This window comes from Siphateles boraxobius, unplaced genomic scaffold (assembly GCF_051911475.1).
Source record: "Siphateles boraxobius isolate OS27281-9 unplaced genomic scaffold, OSU_SipBor_1 29, whole genome shotgun sequence".
Taxonomy (NCBI): Eukaryota; Metazoa; Chordata; class Actinopteri; order Cypriniformes; family Leuciscidae; genus Siphateles; species Siphateles boraxobius.
In genome coordinates, this window is record NW_027508908.1 from 8452584 (window position 1) to 8477513 (window position 24930).

Genomic DNA, 24930 nt, shown 5'->3' on the forward strand with positions numbered 1-24930 from the left:
ATGCTACTGCAGTAATATGTGATGCTCGTGACAATCTGATGTCTCGAGTGCCTTTGGGTCTCGCTCCCTGTTTGTGCCATCGATTAGTAAGTCGATCGGCTTGTTCCTCTATACTCAGTATGGCCTGTCGAGAAGCACTAGATTCATGGGACTCACCGGCTGTATGCTGAGGGCGTCCATGACGAAGCTCTGTTGTGTGTTACGTCTGGTTTGGTGGTCCCGCAAATATCTTTGTTTCAAGAATTGCAATCCTTTGTAAATGTCTGTGGCAGTTGGAGCAGCAAGTAGATTCCAGAGGAGGCATTTTTATCCTTATGAATGTAGGCAGTTGTGTTTTCTCTTCCCCGGAATGTAAGCTTTCAGTGGGAGGCTGATTGAATAAAATAATTCTGCTTTTTTTTGTAGTAATCCAAGCGTTTGAGCACTGTGCTGATTTGCTGAAGTTAAAATTAGGTGATAAAAGGTGATAAAATATAGTAATATAAAAGCGATAGAGCAAAGCGCGGAGCAGTAAGCGAGAGCGTCCGAACAGTAGCTGAGCAGAGAATGATGCACAGGGGAGAGTCTCCAAAGACTCGTTTTCAGCGACGCAGTGCGAGTTCCCTCGAAAGGGAACCAGCGATTTCAAACTGCGTTTTTGAGACTCTCTTTTGTTCACTGCAGTTTTAAGGAGAAAATACTCAGCGTTGACTAATGAATTTGCACATGGTTTGTCTTAAAGCAAATTAAATCACCACATATACATATAAACAACATTAAAAAACTTGATTTTCACCACATGGCTACTTTCTCAAAAGTTTTGCATTCCCACAATACATTTTGTTGACAATACATTAATACATTATACTAATACATTATTGTTGACTAATGAATTTGCACATGGTTTGTCTTAAAGCAAATTAAAAACACCACATATACATATAAACAACATTAAAAACTTGATTTTCACCACATGGGTACTTTCTCAAAAGTTTTGCGTTCCCACAATACATTTTGTTGACAATACATAAATACATTATACTAATACATTAGTGTTGACTAATGAATTTGCACATGGTTTGTCTTAAAGCAAATTAAAAACACCACATATACATATAAACAACATTAAAAACTTGATTTTCACCACATGGGTACTTTCTCAAAAGTTTTGCGTTCCCACAATACATTTTGCATTCGCTCCCAAAACTTTTGAGATCGTTGCGAGCAAACGCAAAGATTCCCGGATTGGAACGCAACATTTTTGCAAGGAAATGCAAAGTTTCTCTGGGGAACGCTGTCACAGACTGTCTGTTATTTTTGTCTTATTGTCATTTTCATGGACTTTCAGTTTGTATTCTTTAGTTTCCTTTGTTTAGTTTTCCCGCCACTTGTTAGTTGTCATGGCTACTGATATGATTAGTGATAAGTTCTCTCAGAAAGACTCAGGAGAATAAATACCGTAACAAATATACATTTATTAACAGCCCAGCAAGCAATATTATGATATAAAGTTATTTGGCATAGGCCCCATCCGTAGCTCGCAATCCGAGGGTCCGGACTCTGCATTTCCTGCCTGAAGACGAAGGCAGGGGCGCAGCCGACCCCCTGGAAGATATGGGAAGGGACCATCCTGGTGGTGGTGGGGAGGATGGAGGGGAAGGGACCATCTTGGTGGTGGTGGGGAGGATGGAGGTGAATGAAATCGTCAGCATCTGCAAGCTCAGACATGTGTACCGAACTTTTATACTATTAGAACATTATTTGGGTAGAAGAGAAGGTAATAAGTGACGTAACAATTGAGTCTTCCCGACAGAACTTATGCTAAAGCTTTCATTTCAGCTGTGTATCATTAATTTACCTGGTTTGTAGTAGTGTATAAGTTCCTGTGTTGTCAGTATTCAGTGTCCGGTCTCGTCTGTGTATGTTGCGTTCTAATCTATACCTTATGTTCATTTACCCTGTGAAATAGTATTAAAGATGAAAATTTGAAATTTTAGTTTTTTAGAGAATTTTAAATTTTAGAGTTTATTTCTCACAATTTCAATAAAAAAAGTCAGAATTGTAAGATATAAGATCACAAGTACGAGAAAAAAACACATTTGCAAGCTTATTATCCTGATGATGAATTGTGAAATGTGAAATCACGATTACGAGTTATCAAGTCAATTTCATTAATTGAATTTCCAATGTTGCCAAAGCATAGTGCAAATGTGCATACAGTAGCCTATATCATGATCATTTAATCATGATTTTTAGAATGGATTTAACCTTCCAAAATGTCTGTCTTTTTCAACAGGTAGAAGGTCTTTCTGCTATACTTGCTACAGCTTTATGAATATGTAAACCTCTCACTTATTCAGCACATTTATTATGCATACTGCCAATCTCTGGCAGAGGTGGAAGTGTGCGTATCAGCAAAAAAAAAAAAAAAAAAAAAACTGCCTGTTGTTACACTAGTAAGGCTGTATGAAAGGCTAGACCATTCACTGTAAAAAAAAAATATTTACAAAATCCTATCTGTCCTGTGAAATCACATTTAAAAATGTGTGGACTAATTGGACTAATTGTAATCATATTGCAATACTGCTTTTATACTTTATATTAAACCACTCTGCTTGTCAAGAGCTGGTCAGGATTTGTGTGGCATTGAATATATTTGTCCCTGTGATCCTGACAGCCTTCTGATGTATAACTGGCACAGATTTGTGAACATACGCCTGAAAGAACAACAATGTTTACAACCCTGGGTTCACTGGTGGCCTATTTTCAAACAATATATACGAATAGTTCTCCCAGAAAAGATAATTATGTAATTTACTCACTGCCATTTTGCTGTAACAATATGGTTTTTATATAAACAAAAGTAGATTTTTTTTGCAGAATCTTCACTCAGCTCTTTTCTATGCAATATCAGTTACTAGAACCATAAAACAACTTTGAGCAACACATCAATCATGTTTTAAAATCTGAACGTGGTCGTTCAGAGGAAGATTGCTAGTAGTGAAAGACTTTTCTGTCAAAAAAAAAAAATCAGCTTTAGCAAAAAAAAAAAAAAAAAAAAAAAAATGTGGGCAATCAGCCTATTAAGAAAAGTGTTCATTTTGATTAGTCTACGAGTTCCAAAATCAACCAGTGCACATTTTGTGTTTTGTTTTAGTTTGGTAGGCCTATACTAATCATGAGTGAAAAATATTTTGCAATTTTTGTTTTACTTGTTTTGCTGATCAGTATTCAAGATTGGCGTTTATAACATGTGCTTTCCATAAACACTGTAGGCCTGTTTCCCAAAAAAGCTAATAAAATACACAATTCCAAACAGTGATGAACTCCTATTAAGCATACATCACTGAGCACGCGCTCCATCCTCCAGCTGAGCATCACTATTTAACAAGGATGCGCAGCACCATCTTCGCCCCGCCTATCCCAGCCTGCGCTCTTTCTCGCCGCGTTCACAGCGCAGGCGCATTGGAGAGCCTCCACGCGGCTCACTATTTAGCAAGGAGGGAGCGCGCATACTCAGCACCTGTCGTGTTTGTGGCTGGGGATTCAGTGGGAGGGGTCATTATTTGGCAGGGAGCGGCAGAGAGACGAGCATTTCCTAGATACCCACAGCAACGCGTGGATTCATTCTGCTTCCATCACTACAGAGGCGAGCCGGCGGATTTTTTTAGGGGTTGTTTCAACTTACTGGCCAGGTTTGGAAAGCCGTCCATTTGGAAATAAATCACACCATCGTATTTTGAAGTGTTTTTTGTTCCTGCACCGGGGCTGTCATCACTGAAGGTAAGACCAATGGAAGCCACTTTGGAACAATAACCCGTTATTAGATGTGTCAGAAAGGCGAGGCTTTTGCGTTTTAGCCTTATTGCGCTGATTACCAGAAGTCAAAACGGAAAAAAAATTACCAGATGTCAGATGAAAGATACAAAGGTAAATTCCTGAAGCGATTGTCTAATGCATCCCTCCGCTGTATAAATACAGTTATTCCAGCACCGAGGTGATGGCCAGTGCCTCCCATCTGCAGCCTGCTAGCATACCGGCTAACCAGCTCATTTTATGTTAAATAATGGTTTGCTTTTAACTGAATAATAGCAGAATAGTGTCCGCGTGATGACGGGCATGGTGTATTGCAATAATATAAAACCATTGGTTTGTCTAACTGCGGTCTGTAGACACCTCTCCTCATTGCTGGAGCGCTTCCTGTCTTAATATCCCGTTATTCTTTGTCTGCAATTACTATTGTGATCTATTTTACATTTGAATGATAGGTTGAAGAGGCTTTTAGGATCTGGACGTTTATAAGTAAATAGTAAAGTTTTGTAAAAACATACAACTTAGGCTTCATGACATTGAGATATTTTGCCGGTTCCAGCTGAAGCCCAGTGTTGGAAAATCAACTTTCTATTTATTATAGAGTGGTAGCTTCTTGCGCCTCGAATTGATTTTCAGGGGATTTTTTTTTTACCTTTTATGAGGCCCCCTCCCCCACCATAAAAAAAAAAAAAGTATACAATGTGTCATCAATTTATGTTGTGTCAAATACTCCAATTGCAGGGTGTGAGTTGTCTGGGTGTTTGTGGGAGTTGTGTCAGACTCCGCTTATTTAGGATCGATCCCCAATAGGTAGTCAAACATTTTTGGTTTCAACATGATATTCATTTTCATTATTATTTTCATAATGAGAAAAATATTTCCATATCAAAGAGAATATTTTCACGTTTTGCCAAATAGACTAATGGGCAGAGGTTTGCGTTCGCTTAACCATAACAGTTTTAGTCACACGCTTTTCGCTGCGTTTTGGGCGGTGTGTCGATGCATGACAACTACCATCATAACGATCACTTTATTATAAATGTACATGTCACAACTATAAACTTTTTTCATTGTTATTTTTTTAAAGTAGGCCTATTTGGTTTTTAGTATTTTTTTAGGTTTAGGTTAGGTTTGTTTTAAGTATATCAGGTAGGCTAATTGTCGTTTAGCTAACTGTGCTAGTGGTGTAAATGACAATCAATATAAAGGCTAAGTTACATTTACATTTAAAATGAAACCTACAGACATATAAATGTAACGTTAAAAGACGGCATTTCTTTAAAATAGCCGACTCAACTAAAGTCGTTGTATAATTCACAAGCTGTTATCACAATTTGCTGACCTGAATCAGTTAGGCCAACTTAAAAATGTAAACCTATGACTACATGTTATAAAATATAACACAAAAAGAGGAATTTGCATTGAACATTGTATCATGTATTGGGGGCATTATTTCTTTGAGCCCGGTTTAATTTCAGACCCTAACCTAACTATAAACTGTTTAGCGGATTGTTGCTATCATACAATAATTCCCGTCTTATGTGGTGAAGCTGTAAAATCAGCCAGGTGCAATAACGTAGTTGTAAATTTGTACATTTTATGTTAGGGCGTATGGATTTTGTATTTTGTATCTATCTATAGTTTACAGTTAAACAGAGATACCGGATTGTGTTTGTAAGAGTACTTGTAAACATAAATTCCCCTCAGTCGAAGTCAAGAAAACATTTAAAATTTCCTCACAGTCAGTGCCGCATTGTAACACCTATATTGTTGGCGACGGCACAAACTTGAATGTTCCTATTCTAATCAATGAAGCTGACAATTTAGACGGCTTCCTTGATCATAAGGGCAGTTCTTATTTGCTCACTTGCAGTGTAGATGTAAGTTTCCATGCCGTAACAGTAGCCGTAAGCAGAAACCAAATGGGTGTGAAAGGGCAACAGTGAGGCTGCATTTAGAAGTCGGGCATTTGATTGACAGGGATGTGTGCAACACTATTACAGTCTTCACAATCGTGTCAGGGTTTTTTCTCAGCTCTGTAAGTCAACCTGTTCGCCAAAGAGTGCTTTTAAAGGGTCACATGCTTTCTGTTTTCATGTAATATGACACTATGTTAAATCATTGTATTTACATTTATCATGTTTCATATACAGTAGCCCATTTAAAAGCAATTTCCTGAATTAACACTAAAACAAATACATTCTAATTCTTTAGCTGTTATTATTCTCAAATGGACTGGCATTGCACAGAAATAATGCGCTTTATAGTGAGTACCAGGAGAGCAGATGTGCCCCCTGTCAGCTCCTTGGGACGCCCTGTGTGCGTGATCTGTGAATCTGGTCGCTATGGTGTCTCCAGGCTGAGGTAAGGGGCTCTGTTTGCAAGACAAACAAGCAGTAATAAAGCACCCAGCTATACAGTGAGAATTTCCTATGTGAAGGCATGCCTGCTGCACTGACTGACTGGAAAATTCATAGTATAAATTGTTCAGACTATTGATTTTAATGTTTGCGAACATCTGTACTGATCTTGTCTTCTTGTGAAACCACACTAGACGATTACATGTATGTCTGTACATCCATCCATTTATCTGCAGTATGTAAATCAGTGGTCCTAAAAAGTATAATTGTGCATTAGATTATCTTGGAGTACCAAACCAATAGTTTTATTGTTAAATAAATATGGCAGACTTTTCAATCATTTTACACAAACAAAGTTATTTGAGATTAATCAATAGGTTTGTTGTTCAAAATTATTTTTTTAAGCATCACAACTGTTTCTTGAACACATTCAGCATATTAGAATGGTTTCTGAAGGATCATGTGACACTGAAGACTGGAGTAATGATGCTGAAAATTCAGTTTTGCAATCATTTCAATAAATTACATTTTATAATATATTAAAATGAAAACTGATCATTCAGTCTTAGTGAGTATAAGATCATTCTTTCATAAAGATTACAATTCTTACCAGCGCCAAACTTTTGAACAGTAGTCTAAGTACCCAAATACCTTTTGGGGCTACTTGACAGTATATATCCTCCTCACATTTTCAGGAGAAAAACCTTTCCAGACCTGTTTTTTTTTTTCTCTTGTTTATTTTAAACAGATTTGAAAGAGCAAATATTTGTTTAGATTTAATCATCAGCATTTCTTTGCAGTTTCAGAATAATTCATTACGTTAATTGCTTTTCTGTTTGTGAATCTGCTTATAAATGTGCCAATGAAGTGGTTTTCAGACTGAGATAAGCCTTTAAATAAAGAGGTAAAATTACCTTTGAAACTTTCATTGTCACAGTTAAAAGTGATTTTCCAATGATGCATAAATAAAGACTGAATGAACAAGTATGTGTAGTTAAATATGTATAAAGTATAATGAAAATAGAAATGAGGCTTGTTTTGTGTCATTTAATGCTATCTTTTTATTTAATTAAGAGGAATTTATATTGTATTGGTTTGGGCATACGCCACCATAGCTGTCAACATTGAACATTGAAAATAAGGGAGATTTCCCGGAATCCATCCCCAAAATAAGGGATTTTTTTACACGATTCTTACCCACAAACTTTAAAAAAAAAGCACTAATCATTAACAATCTAAAGAGTTTATAACTACATATAGGCCTACATATGTGAGAGAGAGAAAGAGACAGTGTGTGTGTGTGTGTGTGTGTGTGTGTATGAGAGAGAGAAAGAGACAGTGGGTGTGTGTGTGTGAGAGAGAGAGAGAGAGAGAGAGGTAGAGAGAGACAGTGTGTGTGTGTGTGTGTGTGTGTGTGTGTGTGTGTGTGTGTGTGTGTGTGTGTTAGGGGTGTGACCGTAACCGTGAGACCGACGGTTATAGTTGAACCACTAGCGTAGCCAGAAAAGCGTCTCTGGGTGTGCATAAGAAAAATTGGGTGTGCCACATTTATTGTCAAATTAATGTGCAAAAAAAACTCGGACCCGGCTTATCACTAACTTTACAGAATAGACTGGGCTGATGTGTAAAACTGGCTTGCCACATAAACATAGGCCTAATACTAGGCCTACAGTATATACAATATAACTCAGGGTTCAACATTAAGGCTTTACTTGTGCTTGTCCTTCGAACAAGTAAATCAGCCATTCTCTTGTCCAAGTAAAAATGCAGAAATCGGTTTAAACGTATGCTTCATCTTTCATTTTAAATTCTTAGATTTGATCAATAAATTCAATTGAAAAAATTAGACACTATGCTGTTACCAATCAAATTAATTAATTTACACTGAAAAATTACAACTGCATTAAATAATGTTACGAGATTGTTTTAAATATTTTTTGAAGATACAAAAAAGATATTGGAAAGAATTATAGCCAACTTGTAAACACGAAACTAAACCACCAGTAGGGGGCGTCAGGTGACTGTCTTAATGAGTGAGTTATTCGGTCATTTATTCAAATGATTCGTTCAAACGGCTGAATCGTTAAGGAATGAGGTAGTTGTTTAATGGGTCATTGAATCTTTGACTCAATCGATTCATTCAAAGCGCGGAATCATTCATTAATGCAGTTATGTGTTCCGGTGAGCTGCGCTGTGGTTCTTGGGATGTTTGTTTGGAACTATTTTCGCTGCTCAAATAGAAAAACAGTCAATATTGTGTCTAAAATGTAAGTGACTTGATATTGATTACTTGTTTATTGAACTGTCATATGAAATCAGTGTCATATTTTCAATCGTGATGGTATTCAGCAGTCGTGGTGCTTAACTGTATCATATCATATATTATAAATATGAAAACTCCACATTAATTTTTTAACCGCTCTATGTTCATTAAGTTTCTTTGTGTGAACTGCGCTCATTGTTTCTATTTCTCCTCATGAGGCGCGAGACTCAACAGCACAACCGTATTACCAGTCTGCGGCTGTTTGCGGATTGGTTGGCAGTGCGAATGTCGGCAGATATTTTTTTAACGATAATTAAAAAAAATAAAATACATTTTAAATGTACAAATATTTTAGGTAAACAACAATAGTCCAAGTTTAGGAAACATTTTTATTAAAACTTTAAAAGAGAATTCTCCATCTATTTTAGGTGTGCCAGCTGCTGCTGTGGGTGGCACCGGCACACCCTGGCACACCCGTGGCTACGCCAGTGAGTTGAACACCGTCATTAGAACTCTATAACCGCCAAAATCGTGTTATTAAAATATTTGTTACATTTTTTATCATAGAGAATGTTTAAATACTAATATCAGCTTACGAGGGAAACGGAGGCGGAGTTAGTGGTGCTTCAGAAGTTCGGAGGCTGCTGCAGGAGATGATTTGGTAGAGGTCTGTGCCCCTTTACAGATCAGAGCGCACGCTGACACGGAGTTAGGGTTAAGCTTTGTTTATACCAAGGTTTATACTCGACGCGTCCGCATGAGCCCGAAGGTGCGCGCGGCAAAAATGACCAGTTGGGTGCGCAAGACCACATTTCGCTTTGCTGTGTGCACGGCTTTTTTTGTAACAGCGATTGCGGCGCCGCATCCGAGGATGAACAACTTCAAGCCGAATCTGCCCGAGCTTGTACGTCTCACACAATCAGAGCGTAAAAATACGGGATATTTTACGGGAAAATACTAAAACGGGAAGACAGCTGGAAAAGAGCTAAAATACGTGAGAAACCCGGAAAAAACGGGAGGGTTGACAGCTATGTACGCCACTGACCTAATGCAAATTTCATGAATACTCCCACTTATTCTTTGCTGACTAGCTGAACTCATGAGCTTATGCATTGTAATCTGGTTAATGCGAGTAATTTGGTAAGACTTGAAACACCCATTTACATCAATGTTAATGTGCCTAAGTATATTTTGATATGCCTACTGGGATAAAGATGAAGTTCACCACCAGGTTCCATCCAGAAGTTGTTCTTTGTGTTGATCTTGATTAGTTTCTCATTGATTTATAAAAGAGGAAGCATTAAACTGGCGTCAGGTGACTCACATCCTGATTTTGCAGTTCCTGTAAACTTGTCCTTAAAATCTGTTTGGTTGATTGGAATGTTGTTCCTGTATCCACAAAGATGTTGATCCAGGAACATGTTGCACTTGGTAACATTGTTCTTGATTTCCACTTTATAACAAGTCATTTTGAGCATTGTCATCCAGCGTTGCATTTTGCATCCTTTTACATCCTTAAAGGCTATTATTTAGATATAAGTATTCCAAGTTTAGATTTATTGTTTTTTCTATGTGGTCCAATGTCCACATCTTGATATTTGGAAAAGTGTTTAATGGGAAATGTCAGGTTACTTGGCTTTGCGACACAAATGTTCAAAAACGCATTACATGAGCAGCTCGTGTTGTTGTCAGATGAGATTAGTCTTCCGAGAGTCATATGGTTAGAGGATTGGAGAAAAACAGGGATCAGTGAAAAAGGCCAGCGTCTTCCTGGAGATGTTGCTTTTTAAAAGTCTGCATGGCAAGTAGTGATTAGCATTTTCTGGGTGGAAGACTGTGAGAACTGTATTTATTTTTCTGAGAGATGCTGAGCAAAAAGCCACATCTGATCTTCTCCTTTGCAAACAGCGGCGCCTTTGAGTTTGGAGATGGTGCAAGCAACTGCCTGCAGCGCTCCAGAAGTAACTGAACCAGTGATGCTGCAAGACATAACTTAAGCAAAACAAACAATTCACAATTTATGAGCGATTGCAAGCAGCACTAGATACAAAAAAGTGTTAAAGAACTTTTTATTTTAACTTTTTTGACACTTTTATTTAGCTTTATAAAGAAAAAGTTATTTCTCCAAGCACTTCAAAAAAACTGTTCAAAAAGCTGCTGTTTTTTTATCTGTCCAGTTTTGGTGCGTCTCCCTGAAGACTTTTAAAAAGCACTGGTAAACCTTGTCTAATTTTCTTTCTGTATATGTATGACTGTGATAAGTCAGCAGAATCTCTCTGAGACGGCATCAGTTCATCCTCCTCTTTTTTCTTTCAACCATTCCTGTTTTTTTTTCCACAGTTACCTTCTTCCTCTAACCCAACATGAGAACCGCATTCCACTATAGGATATGGAGGACTCATTGAAGGAGTCATCTCCTTCCTCATCTTGCAATCTCCCCCTCTTCTCTTCAAAAAGTGTCTGATTTGATGGCTATTTTTTCTATTCTGCCCCCGACTGCAAGCAGCAAATTTTGCCGATCTGTCTGCGCAGCACCGCATGAAGTCGAACACACCTATTAACTATAGTATTAACTTCAGATCACACGGGTAATGGCTTTTTTAGGGACTAGTTGATTAGTTCAGCCACCAGTTAATGAATTTGGAAAACATTGTCGGCACTGAAAAATGAAAACCAGTGTTGCTTGCTTACATGATTGTCTGGCACACTGTGGGCATTCATTTCCAAAATAAGATGCAATGATTACCAGACTTTTTGCTTCCAGTCAGTAAAAAAAAGTCTGGCTACTTAAGATGATGCTAGCCCTCGTTTCCCTCCTCTCTCCCCCTTTTTCTTTACCTTACTTTCTCTTCATTTTCTCCCCATTCTTGCAGCACCCCTGAGGGAAATTCTACAGCACAAATACATCCACAGTGTGTGAATGGACACAGTACATTATACTGAGCTTGCCTCCATTGTCTTTTAGATGTGTCCTCCATGCAGCTCTAATTTTTTCTTCTTCTTCTAATGCTTCCCTGACCTTCTATCTTTGTGATTTCCAACATTAATTAACTTTCTTAATTAACTTTGGTTACCTATCCAAAATCTATCAGGGGGTCAATGAATGTTTTAGCTCCACCATTAGCATTTGAAGCATTCAGGTACAGACCAAGTGAAGTGACCAGTATTCGTACATCAGGGTGTTTTAGGCAAGCTGAGCCCATTTACCTCCTTTTGAGGTGTCAGCAGACGCAGCATTGGACAGATGGTCACTCCTCCTCCTGTCTGGCTTGAGTTCTATTACTGAGGGAAATCAATAGGACTGTAGAAGTCACCGTGACCTGTAATTTAAGAACATCTATAAAACTGCACGCTTTAAACTTTGCTTAATTATTACTAGGGTTCCTCTCTGATGGGCAGTTTTCATTTTGACCATAAACACAATTGATTTCCGGCTGTGAAATCAAGTTGTGGCATTCAAACAATATCAGCTACTCCTAAATCAAATTTTTAGACGTGTGCTTTTTATGCTCAGTACCCTGGGAAATTCAGCACTGTGAATGAAATCAACAATCCAATTTCATGTCTGAACATTAATCTTCAAAATAACCATTTTCTCTTTGGTATTTTCATGCAATATGTCTGTAATCAAAACCAAGGAAAGATCTCATTTGCCTGTGTGCTAAATAGATTCACTGAACAGCACAGGAATATGGCATCAATATTTTCATCCCTACATATAACAAAAATATGTATTCTGTTTTAAATTGCGAAAATTTTATACTTTTGCATACAGTAACTTTTACCCTATTTGTGAGTTCTTCTGTCATACAACAGCTTTGTGTAAGGAACAGAGCAATAGTACAGCCGTTGTTCACTGAACAGTTTGACATCTGCCCTAGCTTTTATTGGTGCATTCGAGAGATTTTTGCAGTGTCTGGTTCATGACCAATTTGTTCTTTTGAATCGGATCTTTTAAATGAATATTTAAAAAACATATTCTCCAGTTTACAAAGCCTGTCAGAATGGTTTGTTTATGAGTCAGAATCAATTTCTTAAATCAGTTCAATGAGTCAGTGACTCAGAATCAATTCAATGATTCAGTGACTTAGAATCAATTCAATGATTCACTGATCTGGTCTCTTTTACTTGAGAGGAGATATAGTGAATAATGAAATTTCAGCTTGTTCACTCAAAGCTATCTTATGAGTTCAGAAGACAAGGAATATGGTGCAGTGTTCAATGCAGACCTCTTTTATGGTGCCTTTGAGACCATTTTGAAGTTGAAAGCTCCAGGCCCAATAATAATAATTATAATATCATAATAATATAGTAATAATAATAATAATACTAAAAATGAATAATTATTGCATGGAAAAGAGCTACCAGTACAAAATTCATACTTTCGTGTTCCACTGACGAAATTAAGTCAAACAGGTTTGGGACAACATGAGGATGAGTAAATTAAAGATTTGTAATTTTTGTGTGAACTAATCCTTGAACAGTTTTCCTCACGGATACTGAAATTAGCTGTCAGTGCTCATTTACCTTTCCCACAAATATTTGGCTGAAATGTTATTAGCTTCAGCTCCAAAGGCAATTGCTGCTGAGAGTAATTTGACTCTTGCTGCTTTTGTCAGATTGTTTTGCAATGAAACTATAAAAAGTTGAAATTCTTGTGCACGTCATTTGTCACCGGAGAGCAATAAAGCGAGAAATTCCCTCATCCATTTAGCTCAAACCTGTTTGTTATCTCTATGCCTCTTCAAGACAGGACAAAATAGACAATATTTGGAGTCCAAGCTAATAACAGAGATCTAAAATGGAATATGCTTTTCCAGCTGTTTAATAACGAGTCTTAAAGGAATAGTTCACCTAAAATCTCTGCAGCATACAACGTACTGGAATGGGACACTATGAGAGTAAAATAATGACAATTTCCATTTTTTGGGGTTCTGTTGTTTTTTACGGTTATTTGCATGAACATAATTTCATAGCTCCTTTGAAAGTATATGTATATGTTTGAGGTGTAGTTTTAATTGTCAAATGTCACATGTTTGGAGCTACTTAGCAGTTAGTGCTCATGCTAACATGTTGAATTCTTGGAGCTCATTTGTGTGACACAAATTTGAGGCTATTCATACAGTGCGCATGACGTAAATGTTGTCATCAGCATAATATGAGTGTAGCCAGATTTTTTGAATAGTTGAATGCTCGTTTGGGTGGCACAAGTATGAATTTTTGGATATTTAAATAGTTTCTTTTTGTGTTTGTGTATTGTGTGTAATGTGTAGAGGTGTAACAAGACGCTTATCTCGCGAGACGAGGCACGAGATTGGGTTCACGAAAACGAGATGAGATTTTTGCACAATATTTTATAGAAATCCTCAGTGACAAAATTCATGACTGGAAAAATAGTCTGCAGGTGCATTTTGAAATGTTTTAACTAATAATCTTGTAATGAATGTCATTTCAGTTCTATTTTATGAGTATGAATTATCATATGGATTTAAAGACAACAATATACAAGCACTGTAAAAGGTTTTGCCACAAACTCAACTGAGTGGCTTCTCTCCTGTATGATTTTACATGAGTCTCTTCAGAGCTTACTGTACATGAATTATGAACTGGCACGAGATCTCGTTACACCCCTAGTAATGTGTAAGTAAATAAAAGTAAACTTTTGACCATGACTGTAGTAAGAACTGAGTGGAAAGTCCAATACCTAATATTTTCACAAGGTGGCAGCACTGGCCTTGTCCATTGTTTCACAATCGATAAAGAAAAAAAAAGAGATGGAACACCAACAACAACGAACTGCAACAACGAATGACTGCAAAGACAATAGACGCCAACCTTGACAAGCACTTGCGTGAGGGAATAAGAAATACCTGCAAATAGTTTAAACCATTTTGATGGAATGTTCTTTTCGCTAGTTACTTCTAGAGACCTCTAGACAAGAATTAAACTATCTATTGCACATACAGTATGTCGATCACCTCTGTTCATGCATGTTATCAAATGGAGTATACTTTGAAAGGCTATGCGTTTGGATGTGTACACATGCTAAAGGCTCTGTTATTCTCCAGCATGGATGCGTACATGGTCAGCTTCGAGACAGCATGGATGCGGACTGCTTGTATTTATACTACTGAAAGTGTATGCTGGGGTCCCCTTGGCGGACATTTTCCACATATGCGCCGTATATCGGTGTGTAAACACTTCCACACATGCAATTTCCCTCCAGGCATTATTGCACATCTGGCTGTTTTTATATTGTTGTTACAACGGATTGTAGAGTTGCGGCTATCGATGGACTTCTTCATTCAGCCTCTCTTCAAATTCAACGTCCATGTTGTTTTCCAGCGAATGCGCAGTTGGTGCTTTTGTAGCATAGTGACTGCGCGTACTTGTCCGCACGGTCACAAAAAATGGGAAGTGGATGTCCGCAAAGAGCCTCCGCTTACACTCTCCGATGATGTTTTTTACGTCACACGGAAAGCGTAACAGAGCACTATATCTCATAATGAAATTCGTTAAAAAAGTTCCCTGCTCAGTGATTCAAGACAGTTTCACTGATCACACTGACCATTAGCTTCACATTTCTGTTATTTAGCAGTTTAAGAGTAACCTCAGCCAAGAGAGCATGTATATGTGTGTTAAGCCCAAAGTATACTTTTTTGGTGCAAATGCTTATAGTAATATTGAGGAAAACGGAAGCTTCATTCTGAGCTGCTTGTTCTGACCTTGTTTTACATGACTGCATGTGTTTTATCTAGGTATTAACCTCAATTTGAGCTTTGATTTAATCTGGGTAAACAGCAAGGTGCTGTGGAAGAGAGATGACTGCAGTATGAGTGCTTGTATGCATGGATTTGTAATCAAAAATTGTATAATGGAATTTGGGTGTTTGTGTACGAAGTGGTGGGACTGTCCATTGTGACTCTAAAAGCTTGTTAAAACATCAGGTCTGAACTGGCTGATCTGCATTGGCGTAGTCCCATTATGAGAGCTTTTCATATCATTCCATGATCCTGATAATTGGTTATTATGTAAAGCAAAAGATAACTTGATTTGCATACCATAAAGTAAATATCAGTGCTTGCAAGGCAGCAAAACAATAGCCGACAGTCAAAGCAGACAGGTGAGATATCCAAAGGCCATTATGACATCATCAGATTGCTCCCATTATAACTATTGGAGCTGTCTGTCATGCAAGTGCCTGATTGCATTATGTATTATTAAATTTATTTAATGGATTCCTCGCTTCTATTTTTGATGCATTGCACAAGCTACTTTCTGTTACATCAATGCAAGCTTGTGATGTTCCTGGTCTATTATTTTAAAAAACCATGTATACTGGTGTGTATGCACATGTAATGTTACATTTTATATCAGTGTATTTCCTTTGAAAGTACAGTAAGAAGTAAAGAAATTCAGGGCATTATACTTTTGCTCAAGCTCACAGAGCACTGGTTTGTGGTTAGATCGTGGCTCTGATGTTGTGGAGCTGAAACTGTTGTAATTGGATGGAAAACAGCGACCTAAAGCAGGGCATGCAGGCTATTTAAATAGTTTTTTTTTGTGTTTTTGAATTTCTTAAAGTTTATCCAAAAATAAAAAGCACACTGATAATTGAAATTACTACAACAAGTTAAATGGAATTTTTGTATGTAAATACGTTTTTTAACACTGCCGTTCAAAACTTTGGGGTCGTTATGGTTTTGATAGAATTTCCTTATTTTCATTGCTCACCAAGACTGGATTCATTTAATAAAACTAAAAAATCAGTAAAACAGCAACATTGCAAAATAATATTATTACAAATTAAAATAACTATTTTCTATTAAAATTAGAGTTAAGATATTTTAAAATGTAATTTATTCAAGTTCAAAAGAACAGCATTTATTTAAAATTGTTATCTATTAAAACATTATAAATGTCTTTACTGTCCCTTTTGATCAATTTAATGCATTCTTTCTAAATAAAAGTATTAATTTCTGTTAATAAATCTTACTGACCCCAAACTTTTAAACAGTAGTGTATTAATGTTAAAAACCTATGTAGAATAAATCCAAGTACCCCAGTTCAAACACAGCTGAACTAGATTGCTATGTTGAATGTTGGATTTTCCCTAACATGCTTCTTTACCTAACCAGCACCACTTTCCTTGGTCAATCAGCTTCACCAGACAGACCAAGCTGGCCTACTGTACCAGTCTTTTTTAACCTCTGTGAAATCAGGAAAGAGGCATTTCTGTCCAGGGCAGTGGTTACAGACTTTGTTCCGAACTGAGATGATCACAAAGGAATCATTTCTAGATCAGTATAACGACTGTCTTGCGGCAGAGCAAACAAGACCGGTCGAATGGTACCAGTCATTATTCCCTCCGGCATCTCATCTGATGTTGTAGACAATGCTCTGTTGATAATAGCGGTGGTTACCTCAGGCCTTGGGAGCATCTGTTCGGCCTGAAATAAAACAGAGCCCAGAGCTCATTCTCTGTCTGAATGAGGATTAGTGAATCAGATGCAATCCTCTTTTGAAAGGAAATCTCTGCATTCGTTTGGTCTGTGGGCTTGTTAGTCTGACTGGCCTGCTACATGTTTGTCCAGCTGATTTTGACCTTTATCACATTTGGAGGATTCAGTAAGCCGTATTGTCCATGTATTTATTCATACAATTTAAGTTAAATACATTTGTATTTTATTTTATTTATTACAAAGCAAATATACATCTTTATCTACACATTGTCAAATGATCAGTCAATCAATGATGAAATTGAAATTGTATTGATGTTTCACAGACCTTAAAGTAAACACAATGTTCAAAATGGACATTACCTGAATGTAAGGATAATTTACAGTTAATTGAGTCAGATGTTCATTCAGGAACAGCTTCAGGATTCAAGAGACAGTTTCAATCTGGTAACTGCTGATTGTGTGAATCTTTCTGAATGATTCATTAAAGAACGGGTTCTTAAGTTCAGTTCAGTTTAATAATAAAGACAGAATGACTCAGAATCTTTTCCATATTAGTCCGTACTAAAATTTAGAGATAGTGTATCAATGTGAGAGAGTCTGCTAGCTGTGTTTGAATACTAGAAAGACAAATTGCATTTCAAACAATGACCTCATGGTGATATAGTTTTGAAATGTTGCCGTTCCAGTTGGAATTTTGCGAGGGCTTGCTAGAATGTGGGCTGATAAGGAATGTGCATTTGTTGTTATGGCGGAGTGTGTTTTGCCTGGTCTGTCTCTGTGGTGACACATTCAAACACAGATTAGGAATCTCATTGCTAGTGCTAGTGTGAGCAACAGAACACGAATATAATTTATTTTCCTTGAATGTCCAGCTTACCTCTTACATATAAACACACACTCAGCAGTAGAAAGGGAATGCAGCTGTTGTGTTTTTTTTTGTTTTGTTTTGTTTTTACATCTGTGTTGGTAATGATTTTATTGCATGTATGCCAGTTGTTTCTCTGTGGTCAGGACTATTTTAAGAGAGCTGCTCTCAGCAAAAGCAAGCCATTAATGAGTTATTTGTGAGAGATGTATTTACTCTATAGGTCTATCGTTTGAAAGATGTTGGGTGACAGTCTGGAGAAACACATTTGGGGTTGTAAATCTCAAGAACTGTGAAGTTGCTACCATGTGATTACAAAGTGTGCAAATGTAATGATGGCTAAAAGTTTGAGATGGTATCGGGTCAGTCCTTTTCACAAATTAATAACTTAATTAACTCTGGTGGTTGATTATGATTTCACTTTTTAACTTTAGTTAGTGTGTAATGTAGCGGTTTGAGCAGAAACAACATCTGCAAAATTATGACGCTCAAAGTTCAAAGCAAAGGGAGATATTTTATTTTACAAAAATCGCTTTTTAAGGACTACAACAAACGGCTGGTAGGGACTACAATGAGCTTCTTCACAGCTTTGTGACATCACTAACACTAAAATTTACCAAAACAGCGCATTTTTGCTCACCCTCAAAAATTGACAATTTTAAAATGCTTTATAAAATATCTGTATGGTATTTTGAGATAAAACTTCACATACACACTTTGGGGACATTGAGATTTATTTTACATATTGTGAAAAGGGCATTATAGGACCCCTTTAATAAATCATTCAACGATAATCACAAACACAGTCTGAAGAATACTTCCCTCAACCAGACCACAATAGTGTTGTGGCTAACTCACTGTATTTTGAATAACGTCACGTGGCTATTTGGAGATATTGGTAAAATACTACTGTAGTGTCAAATAAGCCCATGAGGGCTGGGCACCATGGTGTTTGACACTTAAATAAACAAATCAATCAATCAATCATCAATCATATTTTGAATAAATAAAGAAAAATAGGGCTTAGTTAAAAATATGAATTTTCAACAATTTCAACATATTTTTAATTGAGGTAAAAAGCAAGTAAAATCTGTATTTTTGAGTGCTGCATAGCCTTTTGTTCTTGTGGCCATCTCACCATCAGCCACTGACATGTTCCAGAGACTTCCGCTGTATTGTGACTGCCACCGTTAATCTGCTCTGTGTGCGCTTTCATTATTCTTGGCCATTTCTCTCTTTCTCTTATAGTTCTCTACCCCCCCCCATCTCTTCATATTGCATCCGCTACTCTCCCTCTCTCTTTATTTGTTTCCTCTGCTGCATTTCCTCTTGTCCTCTACTTTGTCATTTTATCCTCCTCCATCTTTTTCATTCCCCTCTAACTCTCCTCTGCCCCTGTGGCAAGAGGAAAAAAAACTGTTTGTGGAGGAAGGAAACAACAAAAAAAACGAAATGACTGGAGATATTCCTGATGGTTAGAAAGGTGGAAAGAAAAATGTACTGTGAAATGGTACAGTGGGTTTAAGTTGCTTCCTGTCAAACGCAGCTACGCCCTCTTGTCCTCCTCCTCAACATGTAACAAAGTCAATGGGAGAACATTCTTGGTTTGACACAAGTTTCACTGCTTCCAGCTACTGAAGTGCAGGCCAGACTTCAGACAGTTTTAGCGTCCCGACAGAATGCTGTGCTTCAGCGTGTTAACAGCCTAACAGTTATCAGACTGTCAGCAGCAAGCTACAACCCTCTCGGAGAAGTTCTGTCTCTAACTTCATCCTCTTTAATGCTCCGCCAACTAGTTGATCAGTCATTCAGACAACCCACCGAGTAGTCGGTTTTGAAAAAAATTGGTTTTGCACATTCCTAATAAAAACCTGCACATCAATGAGTTCTGTAAGTTGTGCAGGAGGCAGAATTGGTGATTTCAGCACCTCTAAGAGTCCGATATACTTTAAGCAAAATCCAAGAAAGTACTGGTGTGACACCATTTCAACCAAAATCAGGCCAAAATAAAGTTCATTTGAAGGGAGTTTCAGGAGTCCCACACATGACATATGGGCAAACATGTATTTAATAAGAATTCATGAATATGTTTTCATATGAAAACATATGTAGGCCTATTTAACAATTCATTCCCACGTCTTGTTAATACAGTACTTTGTCACAGTTATCTGGACTTATTCATCTTTAGTTTCACTTTCATGGACTTCCAGTTTGTTTTCATTTATCACCTGTCTTCTGCCCTCAACTGAGTGTGTAGCGACTCAGCCTATGCAGCGAGCTAAACAATACAACAAGGAAAGTAGGTTCCAGGAATGACAAGACTCGGTTTTCTTCTCACTATTTTTCCTTCTTGTCTTTTTACTGTAAAAAGATTATGTCATATCAACGCTTCTCGAAGATATACGGGGGTTTGAGAGGAGAGAAGAAATGTAAACGCCTCAGGAACATTTTCCTAACACCTCGTGAGACAAACTTTTCTGCCTGTTGCTTCCGCTCATCACTAACGTGCGTTGAACTTGCGCACGCGAAAAAACATAGAAGAAAAACCCAAACCCGCTAAAGAAGATACTGACCCCTAGAGGGTAGGATAAATAAATACAGCGGCAAACTAATGCAATACCAGAGGGCATAGAGAGCCAGAACACTCCCCGCCTGACATCAGTAAGATGTCATCCATAACCAGCATGTGAATATAGATAAAATACAATAAACCAAAATGCCTGATTTCTTCTTTTTTTTTTTAAGCATTGTCCCTGGACACCAACAACACAACCTCACTTATAGGTCTTATGTATGCTCTGAGTTCACCCTCGCGGAAAATCTTCACCTCTACTTTCCTAACAAGTCCATCCCCGCTTGGGAAGATTTTGGTGATGAGTCCAAGTGGCCAGTTATTCCTATGTTCAAGTGCCTCCTTTAGCAGAACAACATCTCCTGTTTGTAGATTTGGTTTTACTGCTTTCCATTTGCGGCGGTTCTGAAGTCCTGAGAGGTATTCCCTTTGCCATCGGCTCCAGAAAACATCGGCAAGGTATTGCACGCGCCTCCATTGCGCTCTGTAAAGATCCCTGCTTTCAAACTGACCTGGTGGGATAGGTGGAGTCGCAACCTTTTGTGTGAGTAGCATGGCAGGGGTAAGAATGGCTGGGTTTTCTGGATCTGTAGAAACTGCTGTGAGCGGACGAGCATTTACTATCGCAGTGATTTCAGCCATTAATGTCACTAATATCTCATGAGTGAGCCTTACATGTCTGTGTTCCAGGAGCATTGCATCGAGGATTTTACGTGTGACCCCAATCATGCGCTCCCAGGAGCCACCCATATGAGATGCATGTGGGGGGTTGAAATGCCATTTACAGCCGGAGTCTTTGAGGAAGTTGTGAAGTTTGCTGTTGTGACAGCCCTGTTTGTCTATTTGCAGTTCCTTGCAGGCACCCACAAAATTTGTGCCACAATCAGATCTAAGAAGTTTGACTGCTCCCCTGATGGCAAAGAAACGACGCAGGGCATTTATGAACGATGACGTGTCCATCGATTCTATAGTTTCAATGTGGATGGCACGTGTGCTCATACACGTAAATATGACTGCCCATCGCTTAGCATCTGATTGCCCACCACGTGTTTTTCTGATCATGACAGGCCAGGGGCCGAACACATCAAGGCCTACATGTGTGAAAGGAGGGTCCGTGGACAGCCTGTCCTCTGGTAGCTCAGCCATGATCTGTTCCTGTTGTCTCCCCCTTAGTTTGCGGCATGTGACGCATCTGAATATCACTCTGCTTATTGCTCTTTTACCTCCCACAATCCAAAATTCTGCAGTCCTAACTGCCCCTTCCGTAAAATGCCGTCCCTGATGGCATACTTTACCATGGAAGTGTTTTATAATGAGCTGAGCAAGGTGGTGCTTTCCAGGGATGAGGATGGGATTTGTTTCATCCGATGTCAACTGTGCACGCTTCAGCCTCCCACCTACTCTGAGGATTCCATTCGAGTCGACAAACGGGCTCAGTTTGCTGAGTGGGCTTGAGTTCTTAAGGGGTACCCCTTTTTCAACTTGTCTCATTTCTTCGGAGTAAACCTCCTTTTGAACAGTGTGAATGATCATTTTCTTGGCTTGGTTGAGTTGTTTTTCGGATGAGTGTTCGTTACAGCTGTGCCAGCCGTGACATGAGCTCTTTGGGTTCAGCTTAAATGACTGGGCAATGTGTTGGAGTTTGGATATAGCTCTGAGTAGTACATTCCAACTCGAAAACCTTTCAAATCTGACGCTACTGAGTCCATCCTTTGAGATAGTGGTGGCACAAGTAGTGACCTCAGGTCTCAGTTCATTGTCAGTCTCTGGGTCTACAAGATCAAACAACTCTGCCTGTACTTGACTTTTTCCTGAATTGGAAAGGAAAACGGGTCCACTGATCCATGTGGAGTTAGAAAGCTGCTCAGCAGGCAGTGATCGTGTGGCATGATCAGCGGGATTTAAATGAGTGGGCACGTAATGCCACTGGTGGGTTTGTGTGAAGCGCCTGATGCGTTCTACTCTGTTGTGCACATAAACATGAAAGCGTCTCTTTTTGTTAAAGATGTAACCGAGCACTACTTTGGAGTCTGTGTAGAAGCTCATTTGTTCGACTGTGACGTCTAGCTCCTCCTGGACTAACTCGGCCGCCTCAACAGCCAGGACTGCTGCGCAAAGTTCAAGTCTGGGTATGGTGATGTCTGGTTTTGGGGAAAGCCGTACTTTGCCGAGAAGAAAACCCACTTCACTGTGTCCATCTCTATCTGTGAGTTTGAGGTAAGCAACAGCGCCCACTGCCTTAGTGGAGGCATCACAAAAGACATGGATCTCCTTAGTTAGAGCTGCAGATAGTGGTATTGAGGTGTACATTCTGGGGATTTCAAGTTGTCGTAGATATTTGAGGGAGTCCTTCCATTGTTGCCACTGTTGTAATTTTCCTTTAGGCAGTTCGGTGTCCCATTCACAAATGTCAGTGGAAATGTCTCTCAGTATGGCCCTACCTTCTACAATGACTGGGACGGCAAAGCCAAGTGGGTCGAACACACTATTAATAACTGACAGCACTCCCCGTTTAGTGAAGGGTTTTTCATTGACTGTTACCTGAAACTTGAACAGGTCTGTGGACAGGTCCCAGCCCAAGCCTAAGCTGCGCTGGATGGGAGGGGCAGTCTGCCCGAGGTCAAGGCCCTGCATGTCCGTTGCAAGGTCCTCACTTGGAAAGGCACTTGTGATGATAGGACAGTTAGATGAGATTTTGTGCAGGCGTATGTTACACTGAGCCAGCATTTTCTGGGCTCTAAAGAGAATGTCAATGGCCTCATCTGTGGAAGAGAATGATTTTAGTCCATCATCTACATAAAAGTGACGTTCAATGAACTCTCTTGCATCACTGCCGTATTCCCTTTCCCCCTCCATCGCTGACCGTTTCAGTCCATAGATGGCCACTGATGGGGAGGGGCAGTTCCCAAATACGTGCACTCTCATCCTGAATTCCTGCACTTCTCCATCCAGATCGTGGTTTTTGAACCACAAGAAGCGAAGGTAGTTACGATGGTCCTCTCTGACTAGAAAGTTGTGAAACATTTGCTCCACGTCTGCCATGACTGCGTATGGGTCAAATCTGAAACGCATCAGAACTCCCACGAGAGTGTTATTGAGATCTGGCCCTTTTAGTAGCACGTCATTGAGAGAAACATTGCCGTATTGAGCACTCGAGTCAAAGACTACCCTAATTTTCCCTGGCTTTTGATGGTGGTAAACTCCAAAACTAGGGAGGTACCAGCATTCTTGGTCTGGAGAAAGAGCATGAGCTGGTTCGGCGTGGCCCTTACTGAAGATTTTATCCAAAAACTCAACGTAATGCTCCCTCATTTCAGGTTTCCTTTTCAGCGTTTTGCGGAGCGACATTAAACGACTGAGGGCCTGGCCCCTGTTGTTGGGCAAACGCTGTCTGGGGGTGCGAAATGGGAGAGGAGCTACCCAATTATTCGCATCATCTTTTGCAAATTCTTTGTGCATAATTTCCAAGAACAAAGCATCTTCTGCTGAAAGTGCCACTTTGTCATCATCTGCTGTTTGCTGGAAAATGTGTCTGCCCAATTCAATTTGTGCCTTATTGAGGGTATGACAGCTTTCTGTGTATTTGTCTTTGATACAGATTTTGTTTTCACAGGGGCTGAGGAAGGTAGGGCGGCCATTGTTAAGAATGTTCGTCTTAAAAGAGTTCACTGTGGGTTTGTGGACCCCTGAGAGGCAGACATCGCCTATAACTACCCATCCCAGATCAAGGCGTTGAGCATAAGGCGCACTGTTTGGACCATTCACCTGACTGCGGACCTTGTGAGCTTGGATGATGTCCCTGCCCAAGAGGAGAAGGATTTCTGCTGATGGGTCCAGGGGAGGAATCTGCGAAGCAATTGCCTGTAGATGAGGGTGAGCCGACACAGCCTCAGAGGTGGGAATCTCGTCCCTATTATCTGGAATCTGATCACATTCTGTTAGTATGGGCAGCAGCATGGACACTTTGCCATTTACATTCTCGATAACAAAGTCACTGGCTCTGCGCCCTCCAGTCTCTGATAAACCAGCGCATGTTTTCATGGTGTATGGGAGTATGGTACCTTTTACCTTAAACATGTCAAAGAAGGCAGACCTGGCTAAGGATGAGTTGCTTTGATCATCTAACATGGCGTACATCCTCCTTTTCTCTTCAGGGGATGTGCGGGGATACACGTTGACTAAGCAAATCTTAGCGCAGGATTTACCTTTGAGGCCTTGGCCGCACACCTCTGTGCAACTGGTTGTAGTTACAGGGCTCTGGGAATCGGACTCCCCGCCGTGGCTCTGAGACCGAGGGTTAGAGTCTTTGGGTGTCCACAGAGGTGGACCAGCATGCATGGCGGAGACGTGCACATCACTATTACATTCTGAGCATTGGATGATGGCTTTACAGTCTTTAGCTCTGTGACTTGTGGAAGAACAACACTTATAACAAATAGCGTGTTCTTTGAGAATACCTTTCCTTTCATCTAGTGTTTTTGACCTAAATCCCCTGCATTTAGCGAGTGAATGGGGCTTGTGGTGAATAGGACATTGCTTGTCCGGATTGAAAAAGAATGTTTGGGCTGTGCCGTTTGTTTGACTGATATCTGTTTTGTTCACTGCAACAGGAACTC

The 24930-nt window shown here is 39.2% G+C and overlaps 1 protein-coding gene across 1 annotated transcript in view; it reads left to right on the forward strand.

Moving 5' to 3' along the window:
• The first annotated feature begins 3430 nt into the window (after positions 1-3430).
• ctnna2 (catenin (cadherin-associated protein), alpha 2) overlaps positions 3431-24930 on the forward strand; it is a 583061-nt gene continuing 561561 nt past the window's right edge. The window contains exon 1 of the mRNA XM_077246418.1: positions 3431-3762. The gene's annotated coding sequence lies outside the window, so the exon portion shown is untranslated. The remainder of the gene's footprint in view (positions 3763-24930) is intronic.